This window comes from Lactuca sativa, chromosome 5 (genome assembly GCF_002870075.4).
Source record: "Lactuca sativa cultivar Salinas chromosome 5, Lsat_Salinas_v11, whole genome shotgun sequence".
In the NCBI taxonomy this organism is placed as follows: Eukaryota; Viridiplantae; Streptophyta; class Magnoliopsida; order Asterales; family Asteraceae; genus Lactuca; species Lactuca sativa.
In genome coordinates, this window is record NC_056627.2 from 73969675 (window position 1) to 73988731 (window position 19057).

Sequence of the window (19057 nt, forward strand, 5' to 3'; positions counted from 1 at the left end):
GATTAGATCTACAAAGCAACCACCGCCCACTTTTAACCAAAAATAACTGACCCATTCCACAAGCAAACCATGCTCTATATTCCCAATAAAGAACTTAAGCCGCTCAACGCTTATCTGTAGACATCCTTGGCAATCCCGAAAGGAACCATTGAATATAGTGAGTCCCTTGCCCAACAACTTCCTGTTGCGATGACAAATCACACAACCCTATAGACATAAATTTAAAAACAACTTGCTCTGCACTCACGATTTAACCAATTCTTGAATTCTCCCAAATCATGGAAGACTCTGATGGGTCCTTGAAAAACACAATGAGAAATTTTTTTGACCACGGGAACTTCCATTGTAGACTACCTTCCTTCTCTTATTTAGAAATACACCTGAACCAGAAGCCTTGCATACTTGAACTGTAGATTCCTTTTACCCATTACATTGAACCATAAAAATCGAACAAATCAATGATCCTCCAAGAAGAATACCTAATTCTCTCCCACTTAGGGTTGGAACTGCCACCGAGTGACATCTTCAAACAAAAAAGCCTTAGACCGGCTCAACCCGATACACATAAACCTTGACTCTCAGAATACAAAACATATAATAAGATGATACTTTGGATAATAATAAGCAAATCCCAGGAAATTGAATCACAGTTGGAGACATTGGAACTTCCCACAACATGAACACCTTAATCATAGCAAAGTTGACCAAGATACCATTTGATTGACAAGGTATCCTAAGAATTGAACCTCACACAATCAAGCTTGTCATTGAAGAAATGACCCATGGGTTCTCCCTTCTCTAAAACATCAACAATCCTTTGGAGATTCTCAAACAATATCTATGAAAAACCCAACATAAGAATAGAACTCTCTTATCTGTCGGCGATGCATGATCGCACACCAACACCCACTTATTTGTCGGTGATGCATGACCGATCAAATCCTGAATAGCTGCACTCGAACGAGTACACACCACTAGCATTCATAGATTCTCCTTCTATGATTTTTCTTTTGTAATTCCCATACAAGCACATTCTAATATTTTCCAAGATCACTAGGAATTCCCACCCTACACTGCTTCCAGCCACAGAAGAAACTTCTACCAATCACAACCGATTATCTTACAAATATAATTACATGCAAAAAAAATTAAATAGTCTTTCGACTGAAAGATCCTACACAACAACAGTTGCAATAAAAAAAATAGCAGCACAATAAGGACAAATAGAACATTATAAAACTATTTAATCTTTGTAGAATGTAACCTAACTTATTCGCTCAACAGTTAGTTAAGATCAATATATGTTTCACATAGCACAACGCAACCAACATTTGAATAGTAAATTCATCAGGAAATAAGGCATGAAATGAACATGCCATCCTATCAAGAAATTCTTGGAAAATCCTTAACTTATATTTTTGCATACCTTTCCAACCGTTCACACATAACAAGCATAAGACATCTCTCCTAACCATGCATCCTACCATGCAACCTTGAGCATATCATTATCGTAACTTAAAACATCTCAATCATACTATAACTTCTATAACATATCAAACACGCGTGGAGATTTTGTGAATCACTTACTTTAGCTCTGAATGATTTCACGCTTCATATTGTTTTTCTTTTAGAAAACCTTTCCAGAAAAACATTTTGTAAAATGATTTTCTTAGTCCTCAGTTTGAGTTCAGAAGTAGCTTGTGCTAGTCTGAATCCCTCTAACCAAGGCTCTGATACCAACTTGTGACACCCCAAAATACAAAGTAAAATTTTCATTTTCAAATAAGAGAAAGCAATTCAATTCCATTCAATCAAAAGATAATCAATGTATATAAAATGTAGTCTCAATAGACATTAGAGTAAACATAGAACCGATAGTGCAAAATCTTCGATGGATGCGATGCATTCAGGTCGAGTTCTTCCATTTCCTACTAGAAGTACCTCAAAAATTTAAGCTTAAATCGTAAGCGTAAAGCTTAATGAGTTTCCAAGATAACATATACCATCAATAACAGTACATAACCGTAATGGGTCTTTTCCAACCCATATGAATGCTATAGGTAGAATCATAGTCTTATAATTACTTCTTGTTATTGCCAAAACATAGTACCTCCTACAATGATGAAAAAACATAGTGTTTCATACAAGTTCCATGGGCCAAACATGGTCTTTCATGTAAAACTCACAAAGACATTGTAGCATACCAATACAACTAGTGTCCTACATAATATAGTGAGAAAACCCGCTTCTTAGATTGTCATACAATCACAATAGCTCACAGAATTTGAACGTTGGTCCAGCAACCACCTAAACATGTAAAAAAGTGTTAAACCTCAACATATGAACTAAAACCCTAAAGGTTGACCTAAAGGAAAACTTAGTCAAAAGGTATATAATTTGGTTAACAAGGTACCATGTGCCTCATAAGGATATCACATACCCACTAAATGGAAAATATTTGGGATTCATAACTTACACAAGCGTGTTCTAGCTAATTCAGAAAGGTGCACCATGTGTGGGAAAGACATGTTGCAGCCAAGCCGTATTCATAGGGCATAATGACGTATTCCATTAATTTAATCCCCCAAACTTCTTGATTTGGTCCTTAACAATGTATTAATAGATAAAGTTTCCAACTTTGTGCATTAACACACTCCAATCCAACAAGATCTAGAGTTTAAACATAAAAAAGAATTAAAATTTCAATGCAACTTGCATAGCTTAGTGAACATGCACAAGATACAAACTTTTCAAGTCCAAATGGTCCATATAACAACTGTAAGTGTTTAAAAGGAGCTGGAGTCATCTCAGCACCAAGCTCACCACCAAAATAGGGCCAAAAGTGTAGAAAGTAGTCAATAGGAAAGATCTTGCTAACAAGAAGGAAAGTTTGAAGCTTTATAATCACAAAGGTCCAAGAAAGGTGCAAACTTGTTGGATTTATACTTTCTCTTTATATCGATTCTCTAAAGTAAATTTTGATCTTCAAGCTTCATGCACAAATCAAAGAAACATAAGCTCTCAAGCTAAAACCAATTTCAAAATGGAAGGAGAGAGGCTAGGGTTTCTGGAAACACTCTCTAAGGGTTATAGAGTCTGTAAATGATCCAATCATAGAGGCTTAAGTGAGTTTAAATAGCCACATAAACCTAATAAATTGATCAACCCATCGGCCTATGTGCGTCGCACCCTAAAGAAGCACATCGTTCCTATGGAAATAAATTCTCGACTCTTAGATTTTTTAGCAAATGTGATAAATGGATTCCTGATTCCTCCAATCCTTCTACTATATTATCAACTATAAGACCTTTAATTAAAGAATGGAAAACTATCATCAGAAAATAGGGTGTTACAAAATTAGGGTATAGTACCTTGTGAAAACGGGCGCAAACAATAAAACTTAGCATTGTGAAGAAGACATGTATTGATTGCTTTGCATGTCTCGAACAGTAAAGGTTAGTGTCATGAAGGATATCTTAAATTACGATTGAAAAACTAAAAAAGACAAATCACGCCTTGATACTATTCACTTTATGTCACGGTGCTAAAGATTTCATTTAGAAGAAAAATAGAATTCCGACCTACAATAAAGTATGAAGCTCAAATATCAAGCAACTACACACTTCTGATCTCGCCAATACATACCATTATATTGTATGAATGTACAATGAGTGCATTATACAAAGTAAGTGTGGGGTATGGGGATCGATGCTATGCTTAAGTAGGTAGTATTAAATTTTGTTAAAATTTTAATTTTTTTTTTAGTTTCAAATTTCCAAGTTTAGTATATACTATATAGGAGTGAAACCAATCTCTGACCTTTGACATTTTGTTGGTACCCTCCTAAGGATGTTTTACATCTAGTGACCTCACACCAATTGGATTCGGACCGATTGAGGAGAATTTTGTTACATGGACTTCATCAAAAGGCATGGGTTTCACAATATAAAAAAAAGTCAAACAAAATTTAAGAATTTTAGGATTTTATTTTCTATTCTATTTTTCTTTTTGAGTAAAGTTACTTGTAATTTAACACATTTTTCTTCTATAATTCTACATTAGTTCGAGGGCAAGAAAATCCTAAGTGTGGGGTGTTTTGATATTGCTAGAATTAGTCATAAAATATGACTAAATTATATTAGTATTTTAAATTAATAAATGAAAAGCAAAGATAAAAATGATAAAAAATGTCTATATTTGATAAATAAGTCCGACATCCGAAGATATTGATAAGAGTAGGAAAGTGGAGCTAAATATGGAGTTGATAAGGAAGAATTTCAAAGATACCATAAAGGTCGGGCTTAGCACTGCAAAGATTAGAGATAGTGACGTGTCGATGAGTTTTATTTCATGAAAGATGTATGACGATAACGGTTAGTGATGCAAAGACGGAGGTTTAGCACAACAAAGTTTATTTTCCTATAACTACGAGATTTGCACATTTCTCAAAAGTGTGCAAGTAAAAGAAACCTTCATAGGTTCTAAAACTAACCTTTGGTTCATCCAAAAGGGTAAAGAAGTTACAGAGAAGAATTTTTGAAATTGTTTTGAAGAAAATATTAGGTTTGCAATCTTTAGCATGCTTTTTATTTGTTCTTTGTATTTTCTGTAAACATGATAGGCAAAATACATTCTCTTCCACTTAAGTGTAGATGAACTAGATTACTATGGTGTAATATTGATTTTGAAGTAATTAAGTTGATATAAAACTGTTTTTTGATAAAATCTTAAACCTTACTAGTTAAAGTTTCAATGTTTATTGTTTATATTTGAGTTGCATATAGTTTAAACTACAAATCTAATTAATGTACCTTGTTTCTTGATAGCCTTTGATCTTAAAACGGTTAGGACTAGTGATTTAACCAATCCTAAAGTTAATTAATATTCGGTAATTCTAGCATCTAAGAGAGTAGTGGTTTAATAAACTATACTATGTTCAATTCTTTAAACATCAAGATTAAACTCATGATTAAATCATAAGTAGTTTTAAACAATTAATTGGTTTATAGGTTTCTAGTTTTATTGTGAGCATTAAACTAGTAACTTGTTAATCATAAAAACTGGTAATTGATCACAATGCTAGAATAATTAGTAAACTCTATATACTTCATTGAACTATCTTATAATCATCATAGGAAATAGGGATTAGAAATTTAAGTGGAAGTACTTCATAATACATTATCTTAATTTATTCTATACGTTTGTTCGAAATAATTATTTTAAATATTTTAGTTACACAACCCCCCTGAATTAATTTTTTTTCAATTAATTTAATCTATATTATGCATACCTGTTCCCCAAGCACCCTTATTTATTGTAGCTATACTATACATAATCATGTCCACTGCCTATGTGAGTGTTAGTTAAATTGTGTTTGATAATTTTTTTATTAAGTAAACACTTAAAGTATTTTATTATAAAAATATCACATCATATATCATGATGTTCCAATGGATTATGCAACTATTACCTGGTATGATTTTATCAAACAAAATCACTTCCCACCGATTTTGCTCATGCATTCTCTATAATGCCTACTCTATTAACAACATATATTGTGATAAAGAAGAATAGATCATTCAATTCAATTTGGTTAAACTTTAGTCTTCTTTTCCAGCTAAATTGTGTTTCTGTATATTTGGTACGTTCCAAAGATGATGCTTTGTAAAGCTCCAAAGGATTTGGATTTTTTAAATACTTATTGATCCACACTGATCACTCCATATCCGAATAGACCTACTACAGAGGAATCCTCACATCCCAAAGTTCCTAAACATATAGGAAAAAGGAAAAACAAGGTTAATCCAAAGAAAACCAAGGATCAACCTTCAAAGAAAGCAAAGAGATGAAAATCTTCCAAAGCTTCCATGGGATTTTCCAACCCCAACTTAAATCTCCATTTACATCTTTACTAATCTCATCAACTTTGATTCCACCATAAATCCCAAATTCCATTGATAAACAAAGAAAAAATTATTTTCGAGGAAGATAATGATAATTTTGCAATGCTCCTATTCAAATTTATGACGATGAAGACATAGTTGATGATGAATCCTTGACATTTAAAGGTGATTTGCATACCCTCAATCATGAGCCTAATTTTCTTGTTAAAGTGTCTGATATTTCCTCTAAGAAAACATCCTCTGTTTCGGACAAAAATATTCTTGGTGAATTGTTATCCAAGTTCATTCAAGCATCGTAACAAAGTTTTTCAAAGTTATCCGACACTGTTACTACCAACATTACGACATTAGAAGGAGCTCAAAGGATCTCAGTGGAAATTTTGATAAAGATATGAAGGATTTTGCTGATTCAAAGTCTTCCATCTCTATGGACTTAAGTGACATAGAATTCTCGACTATTAATTAGAAAGTAAGTTTGTGGAACAATCACCTAAACAAGTGAAGTTGTTACAAGATTATTCTAAGGATGCACTTCAAATGATAGGAGTTGGATTACATGATTGATCCGTTCATTTGAATCTATTGATTGTAGTGATCCAAAACCTCTACTTTACTCACTAGGGGATACATAGGAGTTTAGCCGCCTCCGTAAAACTTACCACTTATAATTATATCTCATAGATCCACTCAATTTGCACCTTTTAATCCACCAAAGAATATTCATAGTGGAGAGGGGTCTTTAGGAAAGGAGTAGGGTCATCAAGGATTTTATTATACTTTAGTAAACTATGGTGTGAATATTTGTTCATGAACATCCAGTGCATATCCTACTCAGACAACAATAACAACAACATCAACAACAATAACAACAACAACCAATGGTAAAAAAAGGAATTGATAGGCGTCTCACCATGGCTGATAGCAAAAGCATTGAGGTAGCAACATCAAAGTTGGATCACAGTTAACAACATACATTGAGCACTTTAAAGATTTATATAAGTATTTCATTCTTTCATTAATATGGTACGAAGGTTACATTGTTCGAAATCCAAAAATGCCATATTTAATGAACTATTTCAGCAAAGCATAAGTTAACAAAAAACAAGGTCTGAACAGATTGGCCGATAACAGAAGAAAAAAAAAGATAGATTATTCCATAACTCACGAGGCTCATCCTCCAACTCCTAATTTCCAGAGAATACATGCATTTTAAAATATGTCAACAAAAAACGTTAGTGAGTTTCATAGGTTTTTACTATGTGCATATTGTTAAAATGGAATTTTTTATATAAACGAATGACTATCAAATTATATATAAAATTGACTTTTATAATTGAAAGTAAAAAAATAAACATGAAAACTATTGACCTGACTTAGGTGTGATTGCACTTGTAATCTCATACAACTATGGATACTGATTTACCTATGATACATAAGTATAATATCAACATAATTCTTAGTATGTATTATTAAGTGTTTTTTTTAATTCAATAATACACTGACGCTTAACCGATGATCTAAGTGTATAACATTATACTACACAGTCCTATTTTAACTCGTACTAGTATTTTACCATGTATAAATCCTTTTTCAATATTATAGGATTGCTATTTATAGTAAATTTTGGGGCTATATCGAGTTTATAATTGTGCTAAACACTCAAAAAGTGTTGTGTTGTTAGTCCCACCAACGTTTCATCAACGCCATAAATAAGGATCTTGAGAGAAGAACTTAATATAAGTTAGTAACGAGATAGTATATTGCAGAGTAATAAGTTAATCTCAATGGATCCTAGTTAGCTCAACAATAATAGTTAGATTGTGGAATCATAAGGAATGTAAATAGCTGTAAGTTATATCAATAAGCATTCAACAAGTAGACACTTAGTTGAATCGTAACATGGTTTGCGTGCAAACAAAAGTTAGTAAATGATGAACATAAGTGAAGAGAGACTCGAATAAATTATCAATCAGATAACTTTATATTGAGATTAATTGATCTTATATTGATAAGTTCAGAATTGGTAAGTAAACATGAAGTGGAACACTCTATTTACAGAGGCCCAAAAGTTACACGAAAATAATAAACAATTACAATGCAGCTGACTTCGGTGACCCTGAAATGTACATCGGATAATAATAAGCTTACAAGCAAAGTCAGTGAAGGTAACTTGTTGTAGTTTTCATGTTACAGACACTTGTGGGTATTCTTCTCGCCTTTGGGTGACGCAAAATGATAAACAGTCTTTGGCAAGCTCTTCTTCGGTTCAGAAAGGCAATGGGTCTTTGGGTCAGTCATTAGCTGCAGAGGGTCACTTTTTGGTTTCAACAATTTCCCCCAAAGTGACCTCGCAGCTAAGTTCTTCATTGATTCAGCTTGAGAAACTTGATGAGGATCCACCAAAATTTCCTTACTTCAAAGAGCCATATAATCCTCCTTGTAATGTGAAACTTCACCTCTTTGGTGGTGTGTTTGGATCTTTGAACTGAAGAAGAGGTGATCTCTAGTTTCTTCTTAGATAGGTGATCTATGGCTATGACTAGAATGAAGAATTTCGAACTTAACTGGTACTTCTTGTAAATGATCCCGAGCTCTGGAAAGTTTGTTGCACCGAGGTTCATCTCTTGAAATCCTCGGTGATAGTTGGAACATGATCAAATGGAGGAAAATCAAAATTTTGAGTAAGTATCGGATGAATTTCGGCATCTATCTTTCCAAAATCGCACACCAGGGCTTTATGAAATTCACATGCCCTTTCAAAAGCAACCTTCATCTTTGGATACATGTCAGCTTTCAGTTGGAACACTCGAACAATGAAGAAAATCTCTTCAGGATTCATAAAGACAAAGTCTGCTTGTGATCTGATGTAATCACATCGTCCCTGAGAAAGAGTGTACTGAAAGAATCTACTCTTCATGAACTTTTTGGCCTTGTAATTCCTCACCCCTTTTGGTTTATCATTTGACCTGGAATGGTGAGCCCAAAGGATTGAAAAACAGGAAAGTATTTGGAGTTGGGTGAAATAGGTATATCCCAGTAGCCAGCTGAAGGAGGTTCTGCATATGTGAGACTTAGAACGCAGTATGAGTCAAAGAGTCATTGGGTAGGGTTTACCAAAGAATTGATCAACGTTTCATCGAAATGGTATTGAACCCTTGTGTTCTCCACATCTCATCTACAAAATTAATAGGTCTCCAATCTTTTTTCTTCTAAACCATGGTTGGGGAGTTATCAGAGTGAATTGATGAGACATCTTCCTCTATGTTTTTTAGGTGAGGAGGAGTTTTAGGCCGAGAATAAGGAGGAGGTGTTGACTGCCGAGGAGGAGTGTTGGATTGGTGAACCGAGGGAGTTTTTGCCTTAGAAGATTTTAAGGATGAAACGCTTTCAATCCTTATTCCCTGGTTTGGATCACTTCCCCCTTTAGACGAAGTAGGCTCCATCTGCTCCTCAAACCAAGTTTTAAATTCATCAAGCTTCTGGAAAATGGTTTTGAACTGGGTTGCCATTTGAAAAATCACTTCCTTGTTGGTCAACATCTCAGGGTTGAAAAGTGTTTTATAAATCCCTTTGTTAAGGCGAAAGATTTCACCAACACTTTCTTTTTTCTTAAGTGATCTCCTTAACCCTATGAAAGTGTCTTGAATAACTGAATACCCTGTTTCATAAGCAGTGTGAGTTTCATCGATCAGCTGCTTAGATTTGTTTTCTTGATCCTGTAGAGTTTTTTGAAGTTCGGTCTTGAGTGGTTTCACCTCGTCGATAAGATTTGTGGCCATGGAAATGAATTCTAGATGATCCGAAGTTCTTTGATTTTCAAGTTGTATAATCCCCATTTCTATACATAGAAGCATTCTATCAGCACTAGGATTCTCTCTTGTTTTCAAAGCTTAAACTCTGTCGAACAGTGATTGTTGAGATGATTCTTCAGTTGTCTTCGATGGTGCAAGTGTGACTGCAACAATAATTTGAAAAACTTTGGACTAAAGATCCGGGTACTCTTTTCTTGACACAGTCAATTTCTTGTTTTTCTGGTGCTTGGGCTTGGAAGTAGAATGTTGTAATCTGCTGGACTCTTCATCATCGAGCACCATAACAAATTCTTCAGAGGGGTGGGGTTATTGAACTTTGTCATTATTGTCATCATCTAACCAGAAGAGAGGTTTAGAGCTAATTTTGATCGTTGTTTCTACTTCATTGGAGTCATGTTCTTCTATGTTGGTGGGAGGAGGCTTTGATGCACCGACATTTTTTTCCATAGCTTGAACCCTTTGAACTGTGTTTTCCATGTCAGACATCCATTTTTGAATTATGAGGATGTCATGCACAGTTTTGGCATTATTGAAGGCAGTGGCCTAGTATATGGCAACATGAAGAATAAATTTTTCGTTTTGTTGTTGGTGTTGAACTTGTCTTGATTTTGTTGCCTGGAACGCCCTTTTGAAAGCTTCAAACTTCCTCATCCATGATTCAGTTGCTTTTCGATATCGAGACCATGAGACATTTGATGCAAAACCATCAATTCCTTGTTGCACCGAGGTGTCCCTCGGGTACACAGATCCTTGCACATTGGTGCTCACCATACCTAGGCCGCTCGGTCGTAATATCAACGACACATGATTTCCAGAGCTTCCTCGGTATCCTTCGTCTGAAACCAAGTGTGGCCTCGACTATGTTCTGGCAAGGGTCTCTGAAAAAGGATCCTGCAATGCAACTTGTGTTTGACGTGTTTATGTGACACGAAGAAAAATGGAGTTTAGTTCCTCGGGAGAAATAAAGTGCAGACGCGATGCCCTAGAGACCTTAGGGAAAGTATCAACATCCGGATCCATTTGGAATCTAGATTGGGTTTTGTCTCCATGTTTGGATTAAACTGATACACTTTCTGTATCAGAGTGGTTAGAGTGGGTTTCTTCTAGTGATTCATCATGGATTTGAACGACTGCGGGAGTTTTTTGAGAGAATCCAAAATCTGCTTTGTCACTTTTGGCTATGGATAGGGGTAAGCTTCAAATTTTTTCTTCTAATGATGTCTCCGAAATACAAAGGTCATTCAAACTGTCATCAACCACGTTAATTGGTGGATCATCATCCTTGGATGGAGAAGGTTGAACCTGATGAGTGGACTCTACGATAGTGGCTTTTCTATTATTTGAAGTGCCCGCACCCTTTGATACAACATTTGAGACAGTACGTTTGATAGCCATGGATTTAACCCTTTTTAGCTTGGGCTGTGGGGCTTGGCGGGGTAGAGCGATATGGGGAAATACCACTCGTATTCGCAATGTGGTCAACCACCAGAAGAGTAGTGAGTCCAATATCCTCAAGAATGTACATGGGAAGATGTCGAATATGACAGAAAATAGATTGGTCTTTAGAGGGATTTTACCTTCTGAGATATCTTGTAGAGAAGAGATTGGTGTCATTTTTAAGACTCAGGTTTGCATCTTTGTGAAGATTGACCAAGCACAGGGACCAAAACCTTGTAGATGTGAGTTCCATCATCCCTTCCTTCAGGGTCCCTTTGCCAACGTATTGGAGAAAAATCTTCCCAGAGAATGTTGCCATAGTTTACTAGGTTTCCAGTGAAGATACTCCACACTATGTTAAGAAGTGACTTGCTTATGTTGTATGTACCTCTAGTCCTTCCATACAGACACTTGATCACATAATAGCAAACGTATTTCCAAAAAACAGGCAATGTCCCTTTCTTTAATTCAGATACCCATTTGAGCTTTGATTGATACCCAATCTGGTATAGGGCAGAAAAGACGTCCTTGGTGCTGGGACTGTAGAACTCTGTTGTCGGTAAAACCTTTTATTTGATGGCTTCTAGAAATATTTTCTTGCTTATAAAAACCAAGGAATCATCGATTTGACAGAGATGAACTTCTTGCAGTTTTCCAATGGCCTAAATGCAGAAAAGGCACATTTGAACAAGATTGCTTGGGCAACAGCTTCTGTGAAGGAATCAAAGGCATCAAAAAGTTGATTAGTGGGAAGGAACTTGATTATCAGCCTGATAAAATCATTGTAGCATTCATGATCATCAAAAATGCCTCTATAGTTGCTTGTTGCGATGGAAGGAGTGAGATCCTTGATAGTTGATCTAGATCTGGTAGGTTTAGTAGAGAAAGAAGCTTTGGAATGTTTCTTTGAGACTCTTGATTTCAAAATTATTGCTAAAAGGTTTCGAAGAACTTGCACTAAAAGATTTTTTCAAGAAGATGAAGTAGAAGAAGATCGTCTATGAGAGTTCAGAAAGTGTAAAGCTTTCTTGGGGAATAAAAAGGGTTTTTATACTTCTGGATTTCAAAATTGATTAACATTAGTTTAATTACAACGGTTGAAAAAAGATAAAACTGTAAAATTGGTCCTTGTGGTATTCAAAAATCTTTGGATTGGGTCCAAAAAGCTTTTAACTTGCATGGATGGTCCAAAATCAAGAATTTCCTGTAATTTTAGTCCAAAAAATGTTGAAAAGACTATTTTTCCCTTCTCATTTCTTTTTTTTTTATTTTATATTTGTTTTAATACCTTATTAATTAAAAAATAAATAAAAGAAAAATAAAAAATATATTTTGGGTCCACCCCACCAGCAGGTTCTCTCTCTCTCTCTCTCTCTCCATTGTCTTCTTTTTCTCATCCTTTCTTCTTTCACACATAAACAAATACCGATCCACCATCGTTGGCCACCACTCTTCGCCACCACCACCACCATTTATTCTATCTTTACGTCTCTCTTATCTCTCATACATACACACAAAGAAAACAAAAATACAAAAAACACTTTTAAATCCAGAAATCAACATCAACCCACATTCAGTAGTAAAACTTTGGATCTGAAGGTGTGATATGTCACCGATGGTGCTCGACGATTCTCAGGAGGTTGGAGATACATCGACCATCCATCTTCCCTCTTTGTTGCCTCCGTCATCGCTTGAAACCCTAAACGGAAATGGATCTGAAACCCTCATTTGCAAATGATTGCTTGAAACCCTAAATGTCGCCGCCATCAGTGAGCTAGAACATCTCCGGAGAAGGAGAAAGACGGGTGGATCAACCATCATCTCCGTCGAGTTGTAGATCGGAGAGACAGTTGTTTTGGAAATGGCCAACGAGTGGGTTTCTTCTCGGTGGCTCATGGGCCTTCTGAGGCGTTGAGGTGGTGGTTGTATGTTCTTGAGTGAGTGATGTAGTGATGTTTGACATATTTGGGGTTGATTTACTCTGGTGAAGAGAGGGAGATGATGAGGATGTTTCTGGTAAGGGTTGTGGTGGATGACGGTGACTGGCGGTGGAGTTTATCGGTGAAACCGGTGTTGTTGGGTGGAGTATTCAATTACACACTTGCAAATCGATTATGGAGAGTGTGCTCATCATTGATTGTGTTCGTATATGGAGTGTGTGTGTGTGTGGGTTCTTTCTGGAGAGAGAGAGAGAGAGAGAGAGAGAGAGGTGGGAGTGGGCCCAGTTCTTTCATTTTTAATTTTTAATAAATAAATTATTAAAGAAAATTTAAAAAATACAAAAAAAGAAATAAAAAGGGCAAAACAGTCTTTTCAAGTCCTCCATGGACCAAAACCACAGGAAATTCTTGATTTTGGATCTTCCATGCAAGTTGAAAACTTTTTGGACCCTATCCAAAGTTTTTTGAATACCACAGGGACCAATTTTATAGTTTTGTCGTTGAAAAAACCTTTGGGATTTTATCTTTATCAGTTAAAAGTAAATCGAAAATGTTTATCGGGAAAAGAGGTGCATTTAATGTTGTTGCAGGCGCATGATGATGCGTCGTACAATCGTGGGTTGAAAATGGTTTAATCCGTTGAATAAAGTGGGGGAGGGGAATGGATGTGTCCCTAACGTTTGCTTGATTGGATTGTTTAAGTGAAAGGAGATTGTCAAAAAATATTTCTTTTAAGGAAAATCAATATGTTTATTCTTTAACCAAAAGTAGGCCTGATTATAAAAAGTCCTTTGAAGAGTAACCGTTTTTCATGTATGAAAAATTAAATGAAGAATATAACATTTTCCTTTTGAAATATTGATGTTCTAGATTCATTAAATAGCACACAATGAAATTTAATATGTCTAATGCAAGATGGCTTCGGGTTGTTTGATGAGTCTGCGGGAGATGATACTAAAGAGCAACTTGAACATAAATGTTAGAAATACAAATAATAAATAGACCCGAGGAGTACATGGATCATAACGGATCTTCGGTATACAAAGCATACTAAGGAGAAACTAATGAAGTATGAACTACATCAATTATTCTAGAAATAGATAAGGTAAGTAATAAGCTTCAAGCGTTTTGTTTAGAAGAAAAGAAGAAAATTTAACTACACCCGAAGATCATAAGTTCTTCGATTGTTATCCTTTCAAGAATAATTGAAGGTCTCAGTTCATCATTGCTGACATTTCTAATAATCCATGAATTTTTGTGGAGTTGAGTGCCTTCGTGAAAACGTAAGCTATTTCCTCATGAGTTGGAACAAAGATTAGTTTAATATTACCTTTGAGGATATGGTCTTTGATGAAGTGATATCGTAACTCTATGTGTTTCTTCTTTAAGTGATGAATAGGATTGTGTGAAATGGATATACATTATTTGAATCACAATAGACGGATAGTTGTAGCATTCTATACCTGAATCCAATAGTTGTATCTTCATCCAGAGGACCTGAGAGCAACAACTGGCTGCGGCAACATCTCCAGCCTTTGCGGTGGAGAGTGAAACACAATTTTGTTTCCTTGAAGACCAACTCATTAATCTTCCACCTAGAAACTGGCATCCTACTGAGGTGCTCTTTCTACCAAGTCCGCATCCTGCATGGTATGTGTCAGTGAAAGCCTATAGACTAAAGTCGTTTCCTAATGGATACCAGAGACCTAAGGCCTTACTCCCTTTGAGATATCTGAATATCTACTTGACTGCTATCAAGTGTGATACTTTGGGATCAGCCTAGTATCTACCAAATAAACCTATGGCAAAAACTATATCTGGTCTACTTGCGGTGAGGTACATCACTAAAACAATCACTACTTGGTATATCTTATGATCAACTGAATCTTAGGTAGGTTCAACAAGGATCATATACCCAAAGGCCATGGGGAACTTTGCTGATAAGCAATTTTCCATTGCGAATTTATTCAACAGCTCAGTGGTATACTTTTCTTGATGGATGAAAATTCCTTGAGCGATATGTTTGACCTTAACACCTAGAAAAAATTAATCTCTCTATTCATGCTCATTTGGAATTTGTTGGTTATAAGTTGGCAAAATCATCCACCATTCCTTGATCAGTTGAGCCGAAGATGATATCATCTACATAGATTTGCACGAGCATCAAGTGTTTGCCATTTACTTGTCTGAAAAGAGTGGGATCAATCACACATTGTTTGTACACAGAGTTGATAAGAAACTCTGAAAGAGTCTCATACCAATCTCTTCGTGCCTGCTATCAACAATGGTTGGAAAACTATGATCTTTCATATCCTAGAGGTCGCTATAAATACACTTCTTCTTTGAATTCGAAATTGATAAACACACTTTTTACATCCATTTGATGGACTTTCATGTTCTTATGTGCTGCATACATTAGGAAAATATGTATGGCTTCCTCCTTGCAATAGGAGCATATGTTTAATCTTAATCAACTCCCTTTAGTTGACTGTATTCTTTTTCAACCAAACGAGCCTTGTTGCGAACCACCACACCTAATTCATCTTATTTGTTCTCGTAGATCCATCTGGTTCCAACTACAATGTGGCCTTTAGGCTTCAGTACCAGCTTCCAAACCCGGTTTTTTTTCAAACTCAGCCAATTCCTCTTGTATTGCAATAATCCAGTCAGGCTCTAGAAGACCTTCTTTCTTGGTTTTTGGCTTGATTGATGACCTGGAAGTTGCATAATGACAATGATTAGTTAAGTCTATAGAGGAACGAGTACGTATACCTACAGATGGATTGCCAATGATTTGACTCGGTGGGTGATCTTTCGTCTAGATATGTAGATGATATTGTTGATGATTAGCACCTGCACTTGAGAGAATGTCCTCTACTTCAGAGGAGTCTTCGGGTATGTTTGATGAAGGTTATCTCCCTCGGTTTGTGAGCATCTCGTAGATGAGTCTTGGATTGTTGGGATTGGTTTAGCATGTAACAACGTGAATTTTCAAAACAATTTTTCATTTTTCAAATAACATAAAACTCATTCAATATTCTCAAATCTCAAATTTAAAAAATGCCATCATGATAAAAACATATCCCAAGATCATAAAATAAATCTTCTGCCAGTGTGTACGGATCATGCCGGCGCCTCCCTGCGATCATCGCTAGTACCTGAGACACATAACACATAACACTGTAAGCATAAATGCTTAGTGAGTTCCCCAAAATACCACATACAGCACATACGCCTTTCCAGGACATAACTCTATGGGATCTTCCAATCCCACTGTCTCAGGGGACTTCCGTCCCCGAATCCTGGTAGACCTTCCGGTTCTACCCGTATCTACCTTCCGGTCCGTAACCTCCTGACCTTCCGGTCCATATCATCTTGACCTTCCGGTCTATATCATCTTTGACCTTCAGGGACTTATCATACATACATAGCACATATATATATATATATATATATATATATATATATATATATATATATATATATATATATATATATATATATATCACATAACCGCATATAGCACATACATATCATAGCATACAAGACCTTACGGTCACAAATATAGGTACCCTTCCAGGTACAGTATAGTGAGAAGACTCACCTCAATGAAGTCGCATAAACTCTCGTGCTCAATGTCCTGACCTAGCCTCCTCCTATTATTCAAATAACATCCCCGATCAATACTCTCTCATAGTCTCATCTCTAAAGATTGGGTAGAAGGCCATTCTACCGCTCTCTGAACTCTCTTGAATCAGTCTTGACCAGAACCCTAAGGTCAACGAAAGTCAACGGTCAAACTTTGACCCGACTCGTCGAGTGCACATGGGCGACTCGGTGAGTCCATGTGGGTCCTCTGAATCCTTCTAGCCTCTTTTGGCTCGTCGAGTCATCCTTCCACTCGACGGGTTACTCCTGTCATGAATCGCAGGGCAACCCCGACTCGATTCGTCAAGTCCACCTATGAACTCGGCGAGTTGCTTCCATGATTATACTCAAACGACCTTCTGAGGTCAGATGTGCTTCTCTAATCCATAGATCTGACCTTCCCAAGCATAATAATCAAGTAAAGGTCGAATCTTGGTACACATGCAACACACCCAAAGCTTCTTTTGGTGAAATAACCTCTAAAATGGCCTCCTAGGCTCAATACTCAAAAGGTATGGCATAATGCAGAGTGGTAAGGACTCTATGGACCTCTTAAGGTCCAGATCTATGAACCATTTTGCCTTGGGACCTCTCATACTCCAAATGCAACTAAAATGGCATAAAGAAAACCCTAGATTCCACTAGAATCATTATAAACACAAGAATGGCATAGATTGTTACCTCCAACAGCTTCCTCTGGTCAACTAGAATTGGAACCAAGCTCCTCTACCCGCTTAACTTGTTCTACCTCCTTCTTTCTTGCTAAAACACACAAGGAATGGTGAATTAGGCTTCCTCTTGCACCACCAACGATCTCTCTGCTCTCTAGGGTTTCTCAGGGGTGTAGTGGCCGCAAATGGAGGCCATAAAGGCCTTTAAATAGGGCACAAACCCCGAGAATTAGGGTTTCAATCCATAGCGTGGACTCGTTGAGTCCTCCCTTTCCGACTCGTCAAGTACGTTCATTAATCCAATCAGCACACGTGATCCTACTCGACGAGTCTACGTCTCAACTCGTCGAGTCCCTCTCTTTTACTCAAAAGAATAAATGATCAAACATAATACCTGGAAATCCGGATGTTACAATTCTCCCCCAATTAAATTAGATTTCTCCCTCGAAATTGCTCCTGCACATACAGATCGAATCAAATAACCAAATGGCACCATCGATAGGATCTCATGCCACACAGCTTCCATCCTCTCTGGACACCTGGATCCTAACAGGGATTCCCAATCCCGGAGGAAACCCAACCCTTCAGATTCTCTCCCGACATAATCCAACAAGCAGCTACCAATCCCTCATACCAAACATAGCAACCATCCGAATCACGACCCAAGAAACGGAAGGGTTCACGTACCAGCAGGGATCATCCACTGAAATGCTATCGGAACCTAAACGAACAAAGAATTATCAACTCTCTACCCTTAAACCCTAATGAATAATCGTGCTCGCTCTGAAGTGTGATCAAACATCTAAAAATCATAAGCCTCAGCTCCATTCCTCGTATCCCTTTTTATCACTGAGTACCAGGTCTGATCTCGACCCAATAGTTGAACCTCCAGGGTTTTCCGATGCATTATCCCAACCATCTCCATGGTTTCCTTCTTACTATAACCACATCGGCCCATAGTGACATTCGAGTAATGAAGTCTGCTTAACCCTAAGTGAATGCTACCTTCCCAATTGAAGATCGACTCAACCCCGAGTACTGACCCACACAGGTCTAAGACATGAGATGACAAACAATACTCCTCAACATGGAACCCACCTCAGAATCCAGAACCTCATCTCGCCTATCCAATGCACCACCAGAGCCAAACTCAAACTCGGGAGTTTGGTTCGACCCAGAGTTGGAACCACCCATCCCAACGAAGCGTTAAACTCAGAACTCATTTCCCGCAACCCATGCGTTCCTCACTTATCCCATTCTTTTGGATTGCAAAGACCATACCTTACTCAGAACATAATGATCCCCTAACATTGAGGAGACCCCGATCTCCCCCCTGGTCCGACCACCAGGTCCCCACAAACTCATAAATTAGGGCCACCCCATGCCAAAAACTCTTCTGCGCCATGCTCTGATCAAAGAGTACTTTATCATAACATCTTCTCGCTAACTAGTGTGTACTACGTCTTCCCGTAGCACCACATAAACCTCTCACTGGCTGGTGAGTACTACGGCTTCCCGCAGTATCACCACAACCTCTAACTGACTGGTGAGTACTACGGATTCCCGCAGTATCACCACAACCTCTAACTGACTGGTGAGTACTACGGCTTCCCGCAGTATCACCACAACCTCTCACTAGTGTGTAC